This window comes from Podarcis liolepis (assembly GCF_965112155.1).
Source record: "Podarcis liolepis genome assembly, chromosome: 11".
Lineage (NCBI taxonomy): Eukaryota > Metazoa > Chordata > Lepidosauria > Squamata > Lacertidae > Podarcis > Podarcis liolepis.
Window position 1 is genome coordinate 23,863,998 of NC_139565.1, and position 18,044 is coordinate 23,882,041.

At 45.4% G+C, this 18,044-nt stretch overlaps 1 long non-coding RNA gene across 1 annotated transcript; it reads left to right on the top strand.

Moving 5' to 3' along the window:
• The first annotated feature begins 1,928 nt into the window (after window positions 1–1,928).
• Window positions 1,929–6,788, top strand: LOC310688355. The gene is made up of 2 exons (XR_014516887.1): window positions 1,929–5,106; window positions 5,512–6,788. It is a non-coding gene; the product is annotated as an uncharacterized lncRNA (long non-coding RNA).
• The last annotated feature ends 11,256 nt before the right edge of the window (window positions 6,789–18,044 follow it).

Here is an 18,044-nt window from a genome sequence, read left to right on the forward strand (position 1 = left end):
GCTGGCATTAGCCACAATGGGCTCTTCAGGTCCACAGGGCCATAAGATTTGCCCAACAGTATGAGGTGCTGATTTTGAACCTGACCCTTTAATATTTTGCACTGCCAACCTGGTGGAAGCTGAAGAAGGGTGGTATGCATCAAAAATTCGGAAAATGAGTATAAGATTTCTGACTTGTTTGTATCTGTGATAGGGGAAGGGGGCTGTTGGGTCGAGTTGGCCATATTAATTTGTATGCTATCAGGGAGGGGGGGTTATGTTGTTGTCTTGTTGGGCTGTGTGTGTAATAAAGGGGACCCTCACCAGTGTGAAGGCATCCTCTTTTGTTTGTCCCCGTGCTAACTTCAATGTGTTGGTTAGCTTTTCTAGTAGGGCTGTTTCCCCTATGGTTTGGTACCAGTGGTCCATGTTCACTTGTACCCGGCCTTCCATTGTCTACCAACTGCTCCTTGAGCTCACCAATCTCTTTCACTGCCAATGAAAACACATAGATAGTTGAAGAACCTAGCCACAAGATGCTGACACAAAAACGATACACATACGCTATGTAAAAGAGTGAAAGTTTACTATCCTCCCTCTATTTCTTTCTCTCCCCACCTTTCTTTTCTCCCAACCTTATACCACCTATAACAGTAGTGTCTCACATCGAATGTAATTCATCTCTATAAAGGACTCTGTGTATTGAAAAACAGAGGTACTGTATGTATTTTTGCTACCCAGGAAAATCTTTTAATTAAGCATTTTTCATTTTTTTAAAATCTGGTTTGTTAAACAAGAATATGCAGAACAACATCCATACTTGCCAGCTGGAAGGGGAGAAAAGGTCAGCCTGCCTTTTCTCTTTTGCTGAATAGATAACAAAATAAGAATGGAAGCATTTTGACAGTGTAGTGGGGTGTTGTTGTTTTTTGTACAAACATATAAGTTATAAAAGGCTCTCACACTCACACTCACACTCACACACACACACACACACATTGTGCGCATTGATTCAGAGAATGGTTTCTAAAATTCCTTCCTGCTTGGATGTGTGCCCCTGCTTTTCCTGGCTCTCAGGAACCCTATCATGTGTTGCTAAATTCAAGAGGGGAGCACATAAAGGAGCCAACGCTGAGTGAAATGTGTGCCACAGCTTCAGATGAGAGCGATGAAACTTCTGGTATTGTCAGGCAGAAGTACATAGTTTTTATCAGTGGGATATAGCAAACTGAATAAACAGGATTACTAGGGGTTTTAAATCTTTTTTTATTATTATTAGCAGGGTCACAAAATTCCAAAGGGTAATGGAATAAGTAACATGCATTGAAAGTACGCTCTATGAGTTTTTTTGGGAGGGAATATAATAGATAAAATATAATAATAAAAAAGAAATCCTTCAAAAGGATGACGGGGAGAATTATTCTCAGGTGACCTGAATCTGATGCCCTACTATGTTATGGGAATGCAAGGTCGCATGGATGTATATATATATATATAACCAAAGGCAAATACAGTGGTGCCCCGCAAGACGAATGCCTCGCAAGACGGAAAACCCGCTAGACGAAAGGGTTTTCCATTTTGGAGGTGCTTCGCAAAACAAATTTCCTATGGGCTTGCCTCGCAAGACAAAAATGTCTTGCGAGTTCCTGCGGGGTTTTTTCCTCTCCCCCCCTTTTCCCCAAGCCGCTAAGCCGCTTATCAGCTGATCCGCTAAGCCGCTTATCAGCTGATCCGCTAAGCCGCTAAGCCGCTTATCAGCTGATCCGCTAAGCCGCTTATCAGCTGATCCGCTAAGCCGCTAAACCGCTTATCAGCTGATCCGCTAAGCCCGCTAAGCCGCTAATAGCGCTAATCCGCTAATGGGCTTGCTTCGCAAGACGAAAAAACCGCAAGACAAAGAGACTCGCGGAACGGATTCTTTTCGTCTTGCGAGGCACCACTGTATCAAGATGCTGCAAATGTTAACAGATGAAGAGCTTTTCTACACGTGAGCGCAGGGAACTGCTTTATCCTTGTGGTGCAAACAGCAATTAATAGGGGTGTGGGGTTGAGTGGGAAATGGCTGGAGTGTAAATGGTTAAACATAAGCACCACCCCACCATTCCCCAAGGCTGCTTTTCTTAATAAAAAAAAATACACACAACTGCAATTTATATCTAATATTTGCCTGGAGTTTTTAATACTTTAGTAGTGCAATGTTGTCAATCTCTTCTAAAAAGCAAGCATGGTGTTCAATGAGGTTTATGCCCAGGTAAATGTGTATAGGATTCAACTGCAGTCTCAGTTCAATATATACTTTCAAAGCACATAGATCTTGTATTGCAGCAAAAGTGTGGTGTTCTGTTCTACCATGCAAGTTGGAACCGGAACAGTTTGTTGCGAATAATTATGTGCACACAAGCGACTGCTACAGGCACTGGAAAATTGATGGACTTCTCAAAAAGCAAAGCAGTAGAGCCCTGTTTCCTTCTCTCTCTCTCTCTCTCTCTCTCTCTGTGTTCCCCAACCTGGTGCCCTCCAGATATTTTATACTAGAATTCCTTTCATCCCTAACCACTGCCTAAGCTAGCTGGGACTGATGGGAGCTGTAGCCAAAAACATCTGGAGATCACAGGCTGGGGGAAAGTGAGATAGATGGACCAATGACAAATAAAGCAACTTCTTGTGATTCTGCATAGGGACATGGAAGAAACCTGTCCACCTCCATTCAGAAAAGAGTGGGTCTTTCCAAACCTTTCTTAAAAATTCATAGGAAAACACGAGGCTCATCTGATAAGTGTCTAAAGCAGCCCAATGCAAAGGAGTCACAGGTCCTGAAAATATGTTTTTAGAAACTGCTTATTGGGGGTGGGGGCAGGGGGAAGGGTTGTATTTGCACATCCAGAGGCTCTGGCCCCAAATACAGATCAATACCTATAGTAAACCAGAAGCGACTCAACATAATGCCAACGTCTCCTTGAAAAAAAATCAATTAAAACAAAGCCAGTGCACAAGCCACAGATCCATGAAGGGGAGACATACTCATTGTTCATTACCTTGTAGAGAAAGATCTGACGTGAACGGCATTAACAAAAAAAACAAAAGAAGGGGGGGAGGGAACATAGGCAGAAGTTGCTGGACTGCAAGTTCCATCATTCCTGACCATTGGCTACGCTTGCTGAGGCTGATGGGAGCTGGAGTCTAACAACATTTAAAGGTAAAGGGACCCCTGACCATTAGGTCCAGTCATGGCCGACTCTGGGGTTGCGGCGCGCATCTCGCTTTATTGGCCGAGGGAGCTGGCGTACAGCTTCCGAGTCATGTGGCTAGCATGGCTCAGCCACTTCTGGCGAACCAGACCTGCGCACAGAAATGCCGTTTACCTTCCCGCTGGAGTGGTACCTATTTATCTACTTGCACTTTGACGTCCTTTCGAATTGCTAGGTTGGCAGGAGCAGGGACCGAGCAACGGGAGCTCACCCCGTCGCGGGGATTCGAACCACCAACCTTCTGATCGGCAAGTCCTAGGCTCTGTGGTTTAACCCACAGCGCCACCCGCATCCCTAACAACATTTGGAGGGCACCATAATGGCTGCTTACCGTCTTGCTGGTGAGTGGTGGTTGCAGCCCAACGCAGCACCTCCTCTCTTGCCCAGACACAGGGCACCATTTTAAGATGTTTTCCCTCTCCCTCTGGCCACCGCAGAGGCTCATGGGTTCCCTCCAAACCTGTCCTTCGAATGAGCCAATCCACGGTGGCCCTGGGGGCAGGGCATGGCCATTTACTTAGCCTGGCCGGCTACTCTGCACAGCATAATAACTATCCCTACTCTAAATTCTGGTGCTATTTCATGAGAATGAGAGCAACTGATGCTCAGACACATCTGTGTGACCACAAAAACCATAAATGTATTCCTTTTTCTGTTTCTGGACATACTTCTGAATAGCTGCTGCTTGATGATTCGGTGGTATAAATGTAAATCCAGTTAGTTAAATAGCCCACCCACTTGTTTTTCTTAGTTGCAGCAAATTTAGCAAATGCAGAATGGTTACAGATCTGAATATGTTTTGTTTTGTGTAGCTGCCCCTATCTACTGAGCACTGTCAAGAGAATAACACAAAATGAGATGTTGGACGATGCTCGGTACATTACACATATGTATAGGTTTATGCTTTATTTAGAAAGCTACACCTGACATTTAATGAGCATTCTGTTTGCAAATATGAATTCCAGTAGAATCTGATTTATCTAGATTTTTGATGCTGCTTGCCTTCCCTTGATGCCTACCTGGAGCGTAACAGAAATGTCAACAGACACTGCTCAACTTAAAGGGGGATTCGGGAAAGAACAGCGTCTGCATAAGAAATCAAGCAACAATAAAAGTCTGTGAATCCCCACCCACACTGCAAATGCCCACACTTGCTGCACAACAGCTATAGAAAGCTTTTCAGTAGATGTAAGAAGTTATTATATTTTGAGCCTCTATGTTGCACTCCTTGTATCAGATCTACCTCCCACCAAATAGCCTCTGCTTTGCACTTTCCCCAAAAACCTTCACTAAGATGCTCCTTAGATTTTTTTAAAAAATCTTTCCTGCACGCAGTTTAATATATAATTTTTCCTTATAATAAACCTACAAAACAACAGCAACAACACAAAACTCTCCCTCCAAAATGGTGGGACAATGGCTGCTAGTTGATTTCTCCATTTCCTTGGAGTCTACTGCGGACGAGGAGAAAATGGAGGTGGCTGGGAGCTTGCAAGAGGTACTGCTAATCAATCTTTCTACTTCCTGGGTGCTGGCTGTGGAAAAAGAGGCGTGGGAGGAGAAGGGCTGGCTAGCCGAGCTGCTTCTGATTGACCCCTGGAAGCCTACTGTGGAAGAGGAGGAAATGGAGGTGCCTGAGAACCTGCCAGAGGAACCACCTCTTTCTGGAGGTGCCAGAAGGAAGGGAGCAGATGGGTCCTTCTGATTTGGAAACTGTTCCTGAGGAGCTGGGGGAGCAGTTTCCTGTTCGAGCCCCACATTGGGCAAAAGATTCCTATGTTGCATCTAGACTAGATGACCCTTCTGTTTCCTTCCAACTTTACAATCCTATGATTCCACTATGATTCTATGTGTCATAAAAAAAATTGATGGGCTGTAGGTAACTGGTTGCTGATTGCCGAAGAATGGATGCTTTTGAATTATGATGCTGGAGGAGACTCTTGAGAGTCCCATGGACTGCAAGAAGATCAAACCTCTCCATTCTTAAGGAAATCAGCCCTGAGTGCTCACTGGAACAACAGATCGTGAAGCTGGGGCTCCAATACTTTGGCCACCTCATGAGAAGAGAAGACTCCCTGGAAAAGACCCTGATGTTGGGAAAGATGGAGGGCACAAAGAGAAGGGGACGACAGAGGACGAGATGGTTAGACAGTGTTCTCGAAGCTACAAACATGAGTCTGGCCAAACTGTGGGAGGCTGCGGAAGACAGGAGTGCCTGGCGTGCTCTGGTCCATGGGGTCACGAAGAGTCGGACACGACTAAACGACTAAACAACAACAACAAGGTAACTGGTTGACCCAGTGCTGATTGTGGCTCATTTCTGTTTGCCCCCACATCATTCTTGACCCTTTGACCCAAGGCCTGTTGAGCATGGCTGGCTTTGCATCCTTCATTAGTCTGAGCAGCATCAGTTGCTAGATATGCACCTGAGTGCCATCCCAGGGTGGGAATTAGAAGAATGCTGATGTCACAAAGGTAGTGATATCTTTTTAAAACAGCCTTCCCAACCTGTTGTCCACCATATGTTGTTTCACTGTGATTCCCATAAGACCCAGGCAGCACTGGCTTCCGTCATGGTGTTCGGTTGCGGCAGAAGTGGTTTAGTCATGCTGACCACATGACCTGGAAAGCTATCTGCGGACAAATGCTGGCTCCCTTGGCCTGAAAGCAAGATGAGCACCACAACCCCATAGTCACCTTTGACTGGACTTAACTTTTAGCCAGTGGCCAGGGGTAAAATGCTTCTATTCCTCAATGCAGTTTCCTTGGAGGCAATGGAGTGGAGAAGCACAGGAAGGCCTCTCTCCCAAATAAAAGGTTGCAAAATGTAAAGAAAAAGAAGGTACCTTTTATCATATCACATTACATATCACATACACCTTGGGACTTGCCCCAAGGTGGAAGACTTCTAGGAGAAGATTTATAATGAATTGGAAAAAAATGTTGAAATATACATTTATTAAGAAACCAGAGGCCTTTCTTCTTGGAATTGCCCAAGAAAGATGTTAAATTATTTTTGTATGCCACAACTGCTGTTCGAATTTTATTAGCTAAGAACTGGAAAACACAAGAAATACCAACAGTGGAAGACTGGCAGATGAAAATGATGGACTTTTCGGAGCTAGCCGACCTGACTGGAAGAGTCCGTGATCAGAAGGAGGAGGACTTCCAGGAAGAATGGACGAAATTTAATGAATATCTAGTTAAATATGTTAAGTTAAATTAATTGGAAAAGCTTGCAAATACCAGATAGGCTTAGGATTTAAATATGTAATGTGATAAATTAATATGATGAAATTGAGATTAGGAAAGAAAGAAAGATGTTAAGTGACCAAGTTAATTTTATGAGAATATAGGTTTTGGAAAACTGGTAAAATGATATGCATTGAAATTCAACCAAGGGGATACGAGGAAGTCGCTTAATAAGATTGGTTTTAATAAGGTTAGGAGTTATGTGTGTTTGTTTGTTTATTTGTTTGTGTGTTTAAAATATGTGAAACTAATAAAAAATTGGGGGGGGGGTTGCAAAGGTTGCAATCCCTCCTCCCTTCTCCACCACCAGCTTTGGTGTGGAATATTTCTTGCCAACACTGGCAAAAAGCACTTCAGCCGAAGATGATGCAGGCAGAACTGCAAAGTTACAGAACAATGTTTGCTTTTTTAAAAAAGCACATCAGTGGAGAATTTCTCTTAATCACAGAAACAAAAATCAACTCAAAATGTAACTCTTTTTGTCGATAGCATGTAACTGATTGTAATCACATAATCAAAAGTGTTGTGGCTCTGGCTGGCTAAATCACTGAGAATGAGCAATCCAGGCCGTAACAAAAAGATATTAGTATTTCTTAATGAGTGTGGAATATCGCCTGAATGGCCATTGCATCTACACAGGTAGGGTGTGAAAGAAAATGTATTCTCTGAGTTGTGTTGTCTGTTTTAATGCTGTACATGACCCTAATTTGATACTGCAGAAATGCTTTTTAAAATAAAGAAATAGGATGTACCTTACGCAGCCAAGGACCCTTCGAATGAATAGCATGTGGTGTTAGGTCACCACAGATAGGCAGTTTGTGGATGAGAGCCCCTTAGCGATCGAAGTCAAGTGAATGTCTGTGGCAGGCTAGAGGGGGGCATCATTTCCTACTCCCACCCCATGTATCTTCCTTAGGATATCTGTTGAGAGCCCCTGCGCATAGAGCTGTGCGCCTGGGCAGTGCTCAGTAAGAGCAGAGTTGCCAGTGTGGAGAGCTCCATAGATACATACAAGCACATGCAACGTCTTTAGAGATCGCACACGCGTACTGTCAGGGACTGGGCAGAGGAGGAATGGTGGAGACCTCCTCCCCAGCCTGACCCTTCCAGAGAAGAGGAAGGTGGTATAGATTTCCAACAGGGGTTTGTGGGAGGTCACAGCTCAGAGGCAGATGAGGGGAGAAGTTGGGAAATATTGGGAGAGGAGGAGGAGGAAGAGGCAGAGCCGGAGCAGCTGAGTGACACGTTATCACAGAAAGCATTCCAGACCCACCATCTCTCAGAACCTGGCGAGCATTGAAAGTAAGAGAGCAAAGGACTCAAAGACAAATGGCCCTAAGTGGCCACGGTAAGGTGGATGGTGCTGTTGACGAATGAGGAAATGGGAGAAAAGGGGGGGGTGGAGATTTACTCGGAGCAATGCTCCCAGAGGCTGCATATCGAAGCCTCTCTCTGTGAATATTGAATAAGCAACGCTGGTAAGAACTTTCCTTGTCTTATCCATTCCTGTCAACCTACCAGTGGGGCTTGTTGGATCCCCTGGTGCCTGACACATACACGATTACCTAGATCCATTTCAGTCTGATTTCAGGCCTGGTTTTGGCACCAAAACAGCCTTGGTTGCCCTGATTGATGCCCTCTGTTTGAGAGAGACATGTTTTTAAACCGCTTTTAGTTGTTATCGTTTTTTTATCATTGCTGTGCCTGCTGCCCTGGGCTCTTGCAGGAGGAAGGTTGGGATATAAATCAAACAAACAAACAACATTTTTAAAATTAAACTGTTTTTACTTGTTCTTTTTTTAAAAAAAATGTTTTATCATTGTTGTGTCGCCCCCCCCCCCCGGGTTCTTTCAAGAGGAATAAAGTGAAATCATCATCATCATCATCATCCCCCCAAGTTTACAAGGGGGGTGGGGATACAAGATTACTAGGGGTCCTGCATGGGAATAGCTAAATGCATGGAGACTCTTTCCCATTGTTATAATGGGTATGCGGCAGAGTCTGTCACTGATGACTCTCCCCCCCCCCCAACATGCAGTCATTTTATCATTTTTGAATGAAGAGCTTACAGAGATGAAACGTATTATTATTATTAACGTATTTGTAATTAAAGTTACAGATAGGTAGCCGTGTTGGTCTGCCATAGTCAAAATAAAAAAATTCCTTCCAGTAGCACCTTAAAGACCAACTAAGTTAGTTCTTGGTATGAGCTTTCGTGTGCATGCATCTGAAGAAGTGTGCATGCACACGAAAGCTCATACCAAGAACTAACTTAGTTGGTCTTTAAGGTGCTACTGGAAGGAATTTTTTTATTTTGTAATTAAAGATTTCTTGGTTTACAAGAGTATGTGCAATCTCTCTTTTTTCAAGTTACATTTTCTACAGGTCAGTTTCATTCATTGAGACATTCGTGTTACATTAGGAAGAAAAGGGGGAAAGAGGTGGAGGGGACCATGGTGGGTGGGGGTGGAGTTGGGTGGTGATGTTTCTGTTTTACTTAATGTATGTAAGTAACATACTTACTTACATACATTATTGTGTCAGCATCGTTTGTGCGGGCTCTCTTTATGATTCGCTTGTGTTCCTTTGGTGGTGAGAGAGGTTGGGGTTGGCTTAGGGCAGTGTTTCCCAACCAGTGTTCCGCGGCACACTAGTGTGCCGCGAGATGTTGCTTGGTGTGCCGTGAGATGTTGCCTGGAGGGAGGCGGGCGAGTCCAAAAAAGGTTGGGAAACACTGGTTTCTCTTTCAAAAAGGAAACGTGGGTTAAAGCGGCGACGCCGCCTCCCACTCACTTTCCTGCTCTGGCTTCCCTAACAGTTTTCCGAGTTGCGTCACTGGATCCAGCCCCCTTTTCTACATGTGACACGGGGCTGGAGGGAGGGAAAGAGGGCTTTACGTCGCGCACAAAGGCAGCCTCCTAGAAGCGCTCTGGGCCGGCGCCGTTTCGCCGAAGGTGCCGGAGGACCCCCACCCTCAGCTCCTTCAGAAAGGAAGCCCCGCCCCTCGGCTCCCTACGCCGCCAGGCAGCTCAGCTGACTGACGAGGACGTTCTGCGGCGGCGGCCGCCGCACAACCACCGCAGTTGGTGGCAGCGTCCGCAGCGCAATAAGTAACAGCGCCTGGTGCTGCCAACTCTTTCTCTCTCCCGCCCCGCCCCCAAGCTCTCGCGCGCCCCGCGTCAACATCGCCGCGCGCAGCTTCCCGAGCTCGAGGCCAGCCGCTGCAGGCACGCGCTGGCTCGTCATCGGCTCCGGTTGTTGCCTTTCTCCGCCGAGGTCGGTGGACCCCGAGCCTAGGCTTCCTTCCCGCACCCAGCTTTCCGAAGACCGCACACCAGTTGGGCCAGTACATATTCCCCTCCCGTGACTGGAGCAGAATAGCCCTTTCTCTTCTTCCCCAACCCTTGTCGTTGGAGGAGTCCCTCAGTCCCTCGCTTTGCTGCCTCCTCCCCCCTCACCCCCAAAGCTTGGAGGTTCCCCGGCAAGGGGGAGGGAAAGAAATTGAAAGTTACACTTTCGTGCGTCCCTCCCGGCGTGACGCTGCGCGCTGACGTCACGGGGCTGTAATGGTGGTGTGCCTCGAGATTTTTTTCATCAAACAAGTGTGCCTTTGCCCAAAAAAGGTTGGGAAACACTGGCTTAGGGTGCGGTTGTTTGTTTGTGATTGACTGTGGTGAACTTTGTTTCCATGTGTGAGTGGGGTGGGTATTATTTTAAAAAGCTGGTTTAGAAGAGTGGCAACAAAGCTGAGCTATGAATCAAGAAGTCCCTAGTTTGAATCCCACCCCTGCCACAAACTCATGTGGTGGTCTTAAAGGTAAAGGTAAAGGGACCCCTGACCATTAGGTCCAGTCGTGACCGACTCTGGGGTTGCGGCGCTCACCTCGCTTTATTGGCCGAGGGAGCCGGCTTACAGCTTCCAGGTCATGTGGCCAGCATGACTAAGCCACTTCTGGCGAACCAGAGCATTGCACATAAATGCTGTTTACCTTCCCACCGGAGCGGTACCTATTTATCTACTTGCACTTTGACGTGCTTTCGAACTGCTAAGTTGGCAGGAGCTGGGACCGAGCAACGGGAGCTCACCCCGTTGCGGGGATTCGAACCGCCGACTTTCTGATCAGCAACTCCTAGGCTCTGTGGTTTAACCCACAGCGCCACCCGCATCCCTTAGGAACCCATTATTTCTCTGTCTCCATCTGCTATATGGAAGACAATAGTACTGTCTTGGTTTCCAGAGTTGTTGTAAGTGAACACTTTAAAGTGTTCATGCTAAGTATTCTTCTTATAGATTTTCTCATAGTAATGCTACATAGCCAAAAACACTAGGTACAAAGGTCGAAAATGATGCTATGACTGCAATTGCAGAGCTCTTATTTTAAAACAAATTCTGGTTTCACTTCAGAAACTGTGAAGATGGCACACGAATGAAGATAGTGTGATTATTTAGGGACTGCATATTATTTTGTTCCTTTTGCTACCAATTCCACCCACTCGTCAGATTCCTAATTGTTATTTGACATAGACTGTAACAGGTAACAATTGCTAAACAAGATAATGTTAGTGAAGTGGAATTGATTAAGTATTTGAACAGAGACACCTTAATGAGTTGGTGGATTTGCCTTAGAGTCACATTTCCAAGTGAAAGAAGAGAAAAAAACACAGGCCATCTATATGTAGCATGATGGCCGGGATAGATTTGAGATTTTGGACGATTGCATCACGCGAAAGAAGAGCCGAAAGCACTATCCACAGAACTCTGTGAGGAGAGTCCCAAATGCAGTCTTCTCACAGTATGTTCTAACCTACATTCAGTTGCTCTTCCAGGTTTTCTTTACACATATATACAACCTGAGTCTATGATGGAAAGGTTCAAAGCACTACACTCCAAGAGGGTCCTGCCTTTCCCATTGCTGCAGCCTCAGATTCAAAGCAGGCAGCCCACGTTGTGCTCTGGCTTCCCTCTCCAGCTTGCTTCATTTAACAGACTGGCCTTTCTTAAAAATAAATAAATAAATAAAATCCCCCAACCCAATCCCGAACTCTTCACTCTGCTTTCCAACCCCGGCTTTTGTCTCCAAACCAACTTGAAGTTGAGGGAACATGATGCAGTAACCTTGGAGAGCAGCAGATCTGGGTGTCATCAGTGCTTGTCCCAGTGCCTGGGACATGGGTTAAATCCCATGATGGAAGAAAATCAGATGATAAACAAACAAATTAATTAATTAATTAATTAATTAATTAATAATATTTTTTTTATTTATACTCCACCCTTCCCAGTTCAAAAACTGGGTTCTGGGCAGCTAACAACAAATTTAAAACACTTAATTATAAAAGCAGCATAAAATACAGTATAAAAAACATTAATAACAATAAAATTCAAAAATCAGTTTAGGAGAAATAAGCATTAGATAATCCCCAGGGCTAGCTGGCTGAATTGGTCCTACTTGGGCCCGCGTGGAGGCCAGGGGAGAATTAGCTGTGGGGTCTCAGAGCGGGTGATCTTCATAAAAGGGGAGGGAAAGGGAAGGGAAGGGAAGGGGAAATAAAAGACCAGGGTGAATTCAAATTAAAGGCCAGGCGGAATAGCTCTGTCTTACAGGCCCGACGGAAGGAGGTTAAATCCTGAAGGGCCCTAGTCTCATGGGACAGAGCATTCCACCAGGAATAACCCTACCCCACCCCCACCCCTATTTTATCTTCACAACTACTCCATGAAATAGGTTTCACTAGGGGAGATTGGCTGCTCCAAACTAACCCAGTAAATTTCATAGCTGAACAGGAATTTCGAGTCTGGGATCTCTTAACTTGAGGCTGCACATACACACCATATCTCTAAAGCACATTATCCCCCCCCCCCAAAGAAAAGAAACCTGGGCACTGTAGTTTGTTAAGGGTGCTAGGAATTGTAGCTCTGCAAAGGATAAACGACAGTGCCCAAGAGTATTGGGGATAAATCATGTGCTTTAAATGTCCCGTGTGTAGAAAGCCTTAATCTAGCTCTCCAACCAATCCACCACACTGTCTCTCTCAGATAAATTCTCATGCACCCGTCGTGTGGGCCACACTATGCCTTAGCTATTGCTGTGCCATACCCATCAATATGTTTTCCTATCTCATCAGCCCCAACACAGAGAGACTTATAGATCAGGAACGTTTCAATTTGATTTGGGAATGATTTATGCTTTAGAAGCCTTTTCTGTTTCTATCATTCTTGGAAGCATAGAGTGTTTGGATTATCTGTGTTTACTGGGCTGCAGGTGACTGAGTGGGACAAATAGATGTTTGCACGGCAGTGCGATAAGAGAAGGAAGGAAGAAATAAAAGGACGGATAAGAATGGGAATAAAACAAAATGTTCCAGCTGCACTGGGAATGGGAGCACACACACACACACACATGCACTCAATCTTCATTTTTATCAAGTGTTACTCAGGTGCCCTTGCTCCTGTATGCAGTCTGCTCAACCATACTCATTATATGATACACATCTACCAGATAAGGATGTGTATTAGAATAATATGAAAAAGGAATACCAGGGGCTCTCATTGTCCTAAGCCAAGGGCAAGCAACATGGTGCTTGCCGAACTACAACTCCCATCATCCCTGTCCGTTGACCATGCTGGCTGGTGCTGATGGGAGTTTCAGTCCAACATCTGAAGGGCATGGCATGAGCTGCCCTGTCCTAAACTCAGTGTGGTGTAGTGGTTAAGAGCGATAGACTCGTAATCTGGGGAACTGGGTTCGCGTCTCCGCTCCTCCACATGCAGCTGCTGGGTGACCTTGGGCCAGTCACACTTCTATGAAGTCTCTCAGCCCCACTCACCTCACAGAGTGTTTGTTGTGGGGAGGAAGGGAAAGGAGAATGTTAGCCGCTTTGAGACTCCTTCGGGTAGTGATAAAGCGGGATATCAAATCCAAACTCTTCTTATTATTATTCATAGCACAAAATAAAAGGACTCCCAAAAGGAACTGAAATAAAGGAGAGAGAGTCTTTCTCTCTGAAAATCCTACCATGGTGTCAGGGACTGGACTGAGGAGGAATGGTGGAGACAGCCCTCCCCCTTCCTCCTGAACCTTCCTGAGAAGAGGAGGACAGTATAGATTTACAACAGTGGTTTGCAGAAGGTCATAGTTCAGAAGCTGCAGAGGAGAGAAGCTGGGGAATATTGGGGCAGGAGGAAGAATAAGCACCGGGGGAGAGACAGCTGACAGACTCAGTGTCTTTAGAGAGCATTCCTGACCCCCTCTCTCCCAGGACCAGACGGGCATTGAGAGGAGTAGAACAGAAAGCTCAGAGGCAGAAAGCACAGATGAGCCAGCACAGGGATGACATATGATAGGAGAGATGGAGAGGGTGGGACTTTACTTGGAGCAACGCCATTATCCGAAAGGCGGCATCATACGTCTTGAGAGCCAGCGTGGTGTAGTGGTTAAGAGCAGTGGACTCGTAATCTGGGGAACTGGGTTCGCTTCCCCGCTCCTCCACATGCAGCTGTTGGGTGACCTTGGGCTAGTCACACTTCTCTGAAGTCTCTCAGCCTCACTCACCTCACAGAGTGTTTGTTGTGAGGGAGGAAGGAAAAGGAGAATGTTAGGTGCTTTGAGACTTCTTAGGGTCTTATAAAGCAGGATATCAAATCCAAACTCTCCTCCTCCTCCTCCTCCTCTGTGAATATTGAATAAAATATCATGGTAAGAACTTCTTCTTTTCCCCTTTCTGGCTGCCGGCTGTGAGGGAGGGGGATCAGATTCCTTGAGCCTGACACATACAGGTAGGATTTAGATCTTTGTGGTGGAACATCTTCTCTAATAACCACTGCAATCCGACGTATGCTTCTTAGGTGTAAGCCCCATTAAACTCAAAGGGACTTATTTCTCAGTAAATATGACTGGGATTGCTTCACAAACTTGTATGGATGAGTTGTTGGTGACAGAGGCGCCATCTTGCGAGGGTGATTGGGGAGAGCCAATGTCGTGTATGTGACATCACAGTGTCACGTGTGTGATGTCAAAACATTGGGAGGAGTCAGGGGCAGAGCTGAACCTGGTGGCCATGTGATTTCAATGGCTGGTGGTTCCTCCTCTGTCTCCGCTTGGCGGCAGTGGTGGCAAGTGGCTGTTTTGACCTTCCACAGCAGCAGCAGGAGAAGAAGGAGCTGGCCACTGAAGCCACACTGCGGACAGTTCCACACTTCGCCTCTGCACTTTTTGGACATGGGGGTGACCCCTACCCCCCAAATACAGGGGCCCCCCCAAAAGGGCTCGATCCCCAGGAACTGTCGCCGCTGGTTGGTGTCCATAACAGTTGCATTCAAGGCTTTCAATTTTGTAGTTATGTGAACATATTTTTAAAATATAGATCAACTACTGGTTTAAGAAATTATTTTTTCCTCAAATATTAATTTCTAGATAAAATCTGAAAGGGGAGAGATAGAAAGACCAATTGTAAACTGAGAGTAAAGCCCTGAAGAGGAAGAAAATGTAGTAATAGAAAGAGGAGAGCAAAAACAGATAAAGAAACGAGAATGATGGTTAACGGTATTACGAAAACGACATTTGAGGCCAAGGCGAGTTCTTGCAGCAGAGGAACTTTACTTCACATGAAAAGGGGTAGGAGCAATGGACAAATTAAAAACCTCAAACCAGAAAATATTCCAACACAGATAAGCATCAAGCGCTCTTCGATGTGTTATTGCTAATCCAAGAACAGGCCTTGTTTGCGCAGCATAAATCCATCTATGCTCAGGAAGATTGACCATTTTCCCTGCACTGGAAACTAACTTACCCATGCATCCAGCAGTTCCAGATGTCACGAGAGCAACATCACATGCAATTGGATCTCAAGCACAACAGGTATATTCTAGGGTCGCAAGAGGACTGCAGATCTTCACACTTGATTCTGAGCTACCCTTGAGCTTTTCAGTAGCATCTCTGTCCTTCTCTTACCTGATCTTTCTTCCTGGCTCACCTCTCCTTCCTATTCCTGCTTCCTGCCTTGCCAGCTACTCCTCTAGGAGCAAACTGACAAAATCAGTGTCTCCAAAGCATCCTTTGATCATGAGCAGAATATAGAGATAGTAGTGTTATACTCAAGTGCTATATGCATGCCTATTATTATTAAGTTTGTATTACGTATTAGGTTTTTTTAATTAATTCTATGCTGCTCTGGTCCTGTTTTATGCTGCCTTCCATATCATTTACATTTCGTTTTTTTTAATTGTAATTGTGTATTCTGTTGATTTTTTTTTTGTAACATGCCTGGAGGATTTTGGTAGATATGCTGTCAGGTAACGGAATTGTCAGGGCTGCCGCCCAGTCCCAGCTCACATAGGACCAAGTCAGCCAGCGTTCAGTTTCAAAGAGTCTTTATTGGATTACAGGTTCCATTTCCAAACTGCAACGTGCAGCCCTACTTCTTCTAGGTCAGAACGACGAAGACCCGTCTGAGTCTCCGCCTCTAGCGCACCAGCTTAATACCCTAGCCTTGCTCCACCTCCTGCGCCTTTCCTTCCGTCTCTGGGTCCTCCTGCCCCCCTGGGTCTCTCCTTTCCTACTCTCTTCTGACGCGGACCCCCCTGACCCTTCCGCCTCCTTGCGGCGGGCTTTGGGACCCGGTTCACTCTCTGGGCCGCTGACTGCGCCAGCTTCCGTTACATTTGAACTTGGCGCGCGCGCCCAACTCTCCACTTTCCTCTTGATCGTTTCCTCGCTCCCCGAGGTGGGCGTGACTACTCCTGACTCATGCCCTCCCTCCTTCTGAAAGTCTCCGGAGCCCGATATCTGGTCCCCTTTCTCCCCGCTGCTCCCGGCTGGGAACGTGGGTCCCGATCTCCAACTGCTGCTTTCTGATCCCTCTCTGGACCCTTCTTCCTGGGGTGTCCCCCTGCTCTCCCCCCTTGCTCTGGCTGCTGGCGCTCCCTTCTGGGAATCCTCGGACTCGCTAGACAGGCTCGGTGATCTCGGGTCGTCATCCCCACTCATCCTTCCTTCGTATTCCTCCCCCTCGCTCTCTGTCTCCTCCCTTCTCTGCGTCTCTGCTCCTGAACCCCTGACAGGAATGCATACAAATACATTAATAATAATATGAATAACAGCAATAATAAATCTCTATGACGAAAGTGTCTCCCACTGTGAACTGTAAAAAAGTAGTCTACAAATTGAAAGTGGAGACAATAGATGTATCTTTCCCTCTTTGTCTGTTTCTTTTGTAACACAAAAAACTTTAATACAAACTAATTTTTAAAAAACAACAATAATAAATCATGATTACTGCAGGCAAGTACTATTCCAGAGTCCTGGATTCTCAATCTCCCTCCACATGCATTTGGTAACTACATCCAGAACCTGAGTGCAGCCTTAGCATGCACAATGGCAGGTGTCATCATTGTAAAAGAGGGATAGCTAATGTGGTTCCTTCAGGATATTGCAGGACTACAACTCCCATATCCCTGACTATTAGTCATGTTGGCTGAGGCTGATAGAAGCAGGAGTACAACATCTGAAGGGCAACATGTTGGCTACCTTCACCATAAAACAAATACACTTTTAATTACAGAGAGTGATTAATTTTTTCCCCTGACTGAATTGACCTTCTGGTTGAAAACACAGCCAGCAAGAAAAAAATTGCATAGTTCCTAGGGTGGAAGAGAAAGAAAACGAGCGCTGAAAATGGAGCGTTGCATGTTCGCAACCAAGGAGGTTTTCCTGCTTTCTGCAAAAGAAAACACACACACACACAAAATCGAGTAGGAGAGACAGAAATGGTGGGGAAACGTTTCAGTGTCCTTCTGGGGTTGGTGGTGAACAGAGTCAGTTATATGAGGATGGACGGCAAGAATAGATCTGGATTCAAGCTTGCTCACTGGTGTGGACTTATCTGGCTATGATAGCATTTCTGGTACAGTTCTGAGACTTTGTTTGCTTCATTTGTCTAGGATGGGCATTTCAGAGCACAGCTTGATTTTTTAAAATGAGAGAAGGGAAAGAACCAAGGAGGTCAACTAGTTACACATTATTGCAGGAAGCGCAGCATGAGTTTGGCATATTTTCTCTATGCAGTATAAAGTATAAAACCTGAGGGTGGAAGGAATCTTTTGCAGAGTCCTACCCTTCTCCATTTAGTTATATAATAATATGTATTATTAAGCAGCTAGAATAACTGGGTTCTGTAAAAAGTACACACACACACACTATCAACAAACAAACAAATGCCCAGCCAAATCGGTTCCTACCTGCAAGCAAACGATCTAAAGCACACCATTTTTATCAGATGATGTTTATTTGCTTGTTTTAACTTGGGGAAGCTAAAGGGGAAAAGCTGGAAGGCAAAAATAGTAAAAGTCAGCTAGAAGTCCACCAAAGGCCATTGTTTTCAAAGAGCTGTGATGACATATAGCAGGGACTCTGTTAATGATTGCTCCCACCAATAAATCTCTGTTGCAGTGCCCATTTTTGTATATTTATTGCCTGTGCCAACATTTCCTTGGCCTTCAAAGTGTAGCCTTAACTCTCATTATAGGCCTGGGGCTAGGGAGAAAAACTGTTTCTTCTTTAAAATACAAAA